The sequence below is a fragment of the Carassius gibelio genome, chromosome B2 (assembly GCF_023724105.1).
Source record: "Carassius gibelio isolate Cgi1373 ecotype wild population from Czech Republic chromosome B2, carGib1.2-hapl.c, whole genome shotgun sequence".
NCBI lineage: Eukaryota > Metazoa > Chordata > Actinopteri > Cypriniformes > Cyprinidae > Carassius > Carassius gibelio.
The window spans coordinates 17,764,142-17,771,622 of NC_068397.1; the positions used below are offsets into that span (position 1 = coordinate 17,764,142).

Genomic DNA, 7,481 nt, shown 5'->3' on the forward strand with positions numbered 1-7,481 from the left:
TGCCCAGCCGTGATCATTTGCTGGATCTCCTCTTCACGGCCGATGTGGTGAGGGGGCTCGGAGTAATCACAGGTCAAGCCTGCTTGATGTATCTAGACTCAACAACACAGGCACAGATATATCAGTCTGTGGTGTGGACAGACATGCCTCAGCACTGCAAGTCAAGGAAGGCAATTTTTTTATTCTTCATGTTCTGCTTGGAGGCTCTCAATAACTCAAACATTACACTTGACATTAAGTAACAGGTTGTTATTTCATTATATTTCCTCATCACTACAAAATATTTTTAATTAGTATTTCATATTGTTTTGCAGAAAAACAACACCTAAACATCTTTGAAACAAGACTTACTTTAAGATGGAAGACTTGTTTTTAGAGATCATGTCTTGAATTACATTCATTACAACTAAATTACATTGGCATGTTATTGGCTATTTTTACTGAATTCACATGCACACACGCTTCTGGCATCTTTCATAAAAATATGGCTAATCTTTGGGTCTGAGATGACTCAGAAATATTAAACACGAATAAAAAGATTTGCTAACAAGAGTTCACATTACAGGAATACACTCCTGGCAGATGATTATTTTAGTTATTTTATCGTTTCTGTATTTGTTCAATTTAAAAGTGAAAATTCCAAGCAGAAACAACATGACAAGAAACGATATGAGCCACATTTCTGAAAGGCCAATGTGTAATCTAGAGTAAAATAGAAGTTTAAAGTTTCAATTATAATGTCATCTGCCAATCTGACTAAGGCGAATCAAAGCAAAGTGTTTTGAGACATGAATCTGCTTTTGATCGACAGGGTTGGGAACAAACCTGACAATGCAGAGTATACAATTTCAAATATTTATTATAATTATATTGATGCTTCACCTGGGGTTCATACCTAAAGTGACAGGTTCGGACAACATGTCAATCATGCACACTAACCACGCCCCCAGCCCACATGGTGTAATAATATACAGCATACATTATAATTTGTTCATTCGCTTAACTGATTCGTAGTCAATGCTGTTTCAGAGCAATACTCGAAAACATCTGCACATTTGCTTCGACTGTTTTAGTGTTTCATGAAACCTTGCTCTGCCCACCACTAGATGTAAGACACTTCAACACACAACTTTACCATTTCATAGTCTGGCAGGGGCGTCGAACTGGGGGGGTACCCAGGGCCCGAGCCGGGGGGGGGGGGGGGGGGGGGTCAGTTTTCTATACATACATATACATGCACTATCATTTGTAAAGCATTTATTTACAAATAAAAAAAGTTCCTGTGCAAAACTAAACTTGTAGTTAGGCACTGGTTTGGTATATAAAAAAAAGTCATTTTCATGCTGTGCAGGGCCCCACCACCCCTCTCAAATCAACGTAAATGGTACGACCCGCAGTTCAGGTGCTTCTGCTGCAGACCTGCGGTGAATCAGTTAATGAGACAGGAGCTGGAGTTAGGAAGGAGCTAGGAACTTCAGGGGAAGAGTCATGTCTATCCTTAAGAAAGGACAATCAGGGGCTCAAAAAGGAAAAGAAGATTAAAGAGAGAAAGGCAAATGGGGGCAAGCAGTTGCTCACTCAGTTTTTTTTTAAAAGAAAGGTGAGCTCCAAATGCTTCATTGAGCACTGTCATTGTTTTAACATAAATATCTACTCTTGGAGGAGTTCTACCCAGAGTCAGAAGTTTACATGAAAACACTGTATATTTCCCTCCATTGTCAAAATATAACACCTGCGAAAACACAGATCGTTAGCGCCTATTTTACCAAATTGTTATGCAAATTAGCTCACGCACGTTCTTACATTAAGTACAGGATTGTTCTCAGTTTAATGCACATCTTAATGATTGAAAATGACTTATTTTAAAACGTAATTCAAAGACTGAATGTCTAGTTTGGTGGTTATTCCATAGTCTGCATTTATTTTAAACAGACAAACAATTAACTTGTACTTAGCATACACTTGAAAAAAGGTATTGTGACAATAAATGATATTTTAGCAACCATTTGAAGCCATATATTTCAGTTTCAGACCCTGCAGCAACAGGCCCCTCATCATGGCCAGATGAAAGCAGTGACAGTGAGGTTTATGTGACAGTGAGACTCACTTAGTAATTAGTAATTAAGTGTTAAGAGGAAATAAGCAAAATGGGTACATTGTTATTGTACACATTTAAACTTTAAAGGGATAGTTCACCCAAAAATGACAATTGTCATCATTTACTCTCCCTCAAGTTGTTCCAAACCTCTATGATTTCCTTTCTTCTCTTAAACACAAAAGAAGATATTTTAAAGAAGTTTGGTAATTAAACAGTTGATGGTCCCCATTGACTTCCATAGTATTTTTTTTCCTACTATGGAAGTCAATGGGGTCCATCAGACGTTTGGTTACCGACTTTCTTCAAAATATCCCACCCATTGGTATCACTATGGTATTTGGTACGGGGGCCCAGCAAGATTGTTTGTACCCAGGGCCCAAAATTTGGTGCTACGCCCCTGTAGTCTGGTGACTGAGTTTGATTCTTGAGGCTGTGTACAAGCCTGACAAGAGATTTCTACAAAGAAAGAGAGGGGTAAAAAATCAATGCATGAGGCTCTGTCATGTCCTGCTTATTCAAATGCATACTGCCTAAAACAATCAATCGAGCCCAATGATGCGCTGATATGGAGGTATAACCAAAAAGCACAGAGCCTGTGTCTTATCCCTGTGACAGCAGTAATGCGTACCCTGGGTTTGCTGCTAAATGTTCAACAGTTTCCTGGCCATCATCATCTACTGTACCAATTCAGCAAATGCAGCCTCCAGGTCTTCAAGCTGGTGAGTGTCTCTCTACGCAATCTAAAAGCTGCTTCTGAAAAAACAACACATGAAACTTCTCTTCCACCAGGGAAATGTGCCTTCTGTGTGTTCTGTATTCAACAAAATGCACTGATGTTCAAAAGCCTAAGACCATTGAATATATAAATGGGATAGCATTTAAACCTGGGAATAAACAAGGTTTGTGGTTTACTGAATATAAAACATACTGTTTTTTTCTTCCCCTCAAGGACACATTTAATAGATGAAAAATGACTGTAAAGCTATTTATAATATTATGAAAAAATTCTTTAATAAAGAAATGTTTCTGGACTTATTAAGAATCATGTGACAGTGAAAACTGGAGTAATGATTGCAGAAAATTCAGCTTTGCCATAATTGAATTACTTCATATATATATATATATATATATATATAACAATTTAAATTGGAAAACAGTTGTTTTGAATTAAAATATTATTCAATGATATTACAACATTATTTAAAATTAAATTATTATTATTATTATTATTATTATTATTTACAGTTATTTTGATCACAAATATGCAGACTTGGTGAGCATAAGAGAATCAAATATTGCAAACCACAAACTTGAACGGTAGATCACATTTGTGATTTTGACAACTCTGGGAAGTTTAAGTTTATCTCTGAATTGAACCTTTCATTCACATTGTCATGCTAATAAAAAAAAAAAATGCAATTAAAATTCTTTTAAGCAGAAAAATGTAATACATTTCCACTAGTAGTCTCAATATCAGCAGTCAAATGTCTGATTTTGATAAAAGCTGTCGCAGCAGCTAATATATATTTTTAGCACACATCAGTTGAATTAAACATTTCTTGGAAATCTGTTGAACAGTGTTGTTGCCACTGTTAAAAAATAAATAAAAAATAAAATAAAAATGAACAGACACAAGATTAGTGTTAGCTTCTTGCAAGAAAAGATTTAGCTTCACCCTCTGATGGTCTTTAGTAACATGCCTGTTGATATGACTGAATGAATATCTAATGATTAGTTTATGGTACTTTTGATTAGGATTGTTACCTCATCTGAATACTGCTGTGGCATTCTAAAGCTATATCACACGAGAGAGTACTCTTCCTGTAAGACAACAACAGTGGCAAATATACAACGTACGGTATATAGATGCAAATACATATAAAACAATTTATGAGCTCTGGAGAAAAAAGAAAGAATAAATATCTTCCATTTGTATATAAAGCTTTTTATATATTACTACAATGTAGGTGTGAGAAAGTACAACATGAAGTATTGATATCATTTAGGAAACATAAAGGACTATAATGATGAATCTCCTTGAAAAGGTTCTTACAGGAGAATAAAAAATGCAAGTCAATGTCAAGTATGAAAGGGTCAGACTGCTCTACAACTGCTAAATGCAATGATGCACTTTGTTGACCCCTCATCAGTTTTCATGATTGTGTGACTGCCGTTTCCTGACGCAGTGCCGCCATCAAGCGGTTGAGAAGAGGAAGTGCACAGGCTGTCCATTTTCAACTGCACATCGTCTTCTTTTCAACTTATTTAGGTATTTTTATCATCACGTTGCACGTTTTCAGATGTCCTTTTCTGTGAACCGTCATCGGGAACCACTCAAATTTGGAATTTTCAGCGGATCCAGTGAAACGTATAGAGCGTTAATCAAAAAGTAATCATCTGTGCTGGTGACGCTGTTAAGAGAAAGTGATTTTGAACACGATTTTAACAGCACAATGTTTCCTGACAGGGTGGAGGACTCATCTTTATAAATAGTAAATGAACGTCTGCTGCCATCTCATGGTTACATGCTGATATGCTGCACCTGACCTGATGGTGGTCGTGGATGAATCTTTCCCCTCACACATAGAATGCTGTCCTTCTTTGATCTGCTGAACCCAGTACGGATGCAGCCAGGCTACGTGGGATACGTGCCCAGCATAGACCATTGGCATAATCCAATTCTCAACACTCAGCTCACTGCAAGAGCAAACACAAACATGTCAGCCCTTATACTCACTGTTGCACTTAATGGTGTGAACAAATATCAGTGGGCTTTATTCTCAACAGCATGAGCTGTCTTTCAAAGGGTCATATGATGCGATATCAAGTTTTCCTTTCTCTTTGGAGAGTTACAAGCTGTGAGTGAATAGATAAAGATCTCTAAAGTTGCAAAGACTAAAGTCTCAAACCCAAAGAGATACTCTTTATAAAAGTTAAGACTCATCCACGCCCTCAAAAATGCCTCGTTCTAACACGCCCCCACATGTCTTTGTCTCTGTGTGGGAAGATTTGCATAGCACCGCCCAGATGTTTACGCAAAGAAAGATGGAATAACTTTTAATCTTGCTGGATTATTATTGCACCACCACCATATCTTGGAGAGGATGTGTGTTTCATTTATTTACATTTATTCATTTATCTGACGCTTTTATCCAAAGCGACTTACAATTGCCACATATGTCAGAGGTTGGACGCCTCTTGAGCAACTAGGCGTTAAGTGTCTTGTTCAGGGACACATTGGTGTCTCACAGTGTATTCGAACCCGGGTCTCTCACACCAAAGGCATGTGTCTTATCCACTGCACCAACACCACCCCCATTGTGACCCCATTGTGACCCCATTGTGAACCCATTGTGAACCCTTTGTGAAAGAGAAACTACTTTACCACTGATTATTTCATATGTGAGTTTTGAGCAGTGTAGAGTAGCGCTTGTTGTTTGTCGTTTCTCTTATTACAAATGCAGACATGGTTTTATGTTAACACGGTATGATGCAACGCATAAAAAGACAGTGTAAGTCATTATAATAAGTAATTATTTTACCACTAAATGCTATAATGGCTAATTTGTAATGGGTTTTATTGGTTTTGTCTCGTCGCACAGGGACACGGTCTCAGAGTAATGGTAAGGGGTGTAACATTTCCATCACATGCTTGATGTATTTGCCCAATCACAACACACTGGATAGCTGGCCAATCAGCATGCACCTCGCTTTTCAAACTGATAAGCTTTGTAAAAATTGTTGCGTTTCAGAAAGGCGGGGCATAGGAGAAAACTAAAATTATGTCACTACCAAAACTTTTGGCCATGACTGTAATGTAGGCTAAATGTATTTTCCGTATAAAGTTTTCTGATTTGATTTATGTAATTGTTTTGCGATAACATTGCAAACATCTGAGAAGAAAGGAAAAAAGTATTAACTGGTAAGGGATACCAATTAATCCTCATATTGCAGTAAATCAGAAATATTAGATAGTGGCAATAAACAAAAAAAATAAAACAAAATAAAAATAAACAACAAATGTTTTTCCCTCTAAATATTGTGATGTTGTGTAATATTATACCATAATGGCAGAATGCAGAGTCCTTCACATATTTCAAATATTAAAAAAAGACATTATTAGATATTAATCAAAGCATAAGTGCAAATAAATTAATAAATTCATTATGTAAAAAAATATATATATATATCTTTAGGAGTACAACAGCGTGTCACTGGGGAAGTACCCTTAAAAGATACTAATGTAGCCTTCTAACAGTAGTGCTCCAGATTAAAAGCTTTCATACTATTTTCTTTTTTTTTTTTTTTCGGACAGAATTTAGTCATCATTGTTAAAGTAGCCTATCCTTTGATTTAAATGTCTCTGAAAATATTCAATGAGTAATATTTGTAGTTAGACTCAATCACATAGTTTACAAATGAAGGAGATTTACCACTGCTATTACTATGTTCTTGTCCAACTAAAAATATAGCAAGAAAAAATATATAGATAGGTTTAAAGGTCTGAGGTCACAAAACTCTTCAGGAGGTCTTCAGAAGGTTATGACAACTCCAGTGAAGCATCTGTAAGGATCTCCAGACAGCTCTTGCATTGGCCCCTGTCAGTTACATATCAATATTGCATTAGCAAATTTTACTCCACGCTAGTGAACTGCCAGTCCGTGAGCTGAAGTTTAACAGTTATAGTTTGAAATGTATAGTGCCTTCAGGAAGTATTCACTTCACTCCCTTGAATTTTCACACATTGTTCTGGTTATATCTCTAAATGTTGAACACTTCAAGTTTTTTCTTTCTTCAGTAACACAATCATGCAACATTTAGGCTGTTAGTCCAACCCACTCACAGTCATACAAACTTGCATGTCAATCAAGGCAGTCAAATAAAGTTTTTGCAAATGCTATTGCACCATTTGTCTTTTTGTGCAGTTAAAGTCATTGCAGGCACAGTCAGAAAATGTAGGAAGTAAAGGATAAAGAAATATATAATAAACATGAATGTAGGTAATACTGTACGTACTGTAACAAAGGGTAAAAATAATAACACTAATAATACAAATACGTATACCCAGTCAAATGTTAGCCATTCAATGCAAGTGTCTTGAATACTGTAGATCTTGACTCTAGTTCTCTTTCATCAGACTCCAGTTTTTACAAGAGTTTCGTGTTTTGGTTTAGCCTATTACGCAATAAAATCCCATCTATGGTGCAATACCAGACCCGTCCTTCTGTTCCATGTTTTACCCATAGGTTTTACCTTGAGTAGAACACACATCTTCTAAGGAGATCTTCTAGGATGTGCATTAACTTTTAAGGAAACTATATATTTTTTAATATGTATCTGCATTTAATAACATCTGAAATTAATTTTGACTACTGTGAGACTT

At 36.3% G+C, this 7,481-nt stretch overlaps 1 pseudogene; it reads right to left on the bottom strand.

Moving 5' to 3' along the window:
- The window catches only part of LOC127951441 (UPF0489 protein C5orf22 homolog), a 6,046-nt pseudogene extending 1,716 nt beyond the window's left edge, over positions 1 to 4,330 (bottom strand).
- Between the last annotated feature and the right edge of the window lie 3,151 nt (positions 4,331 to 7,481).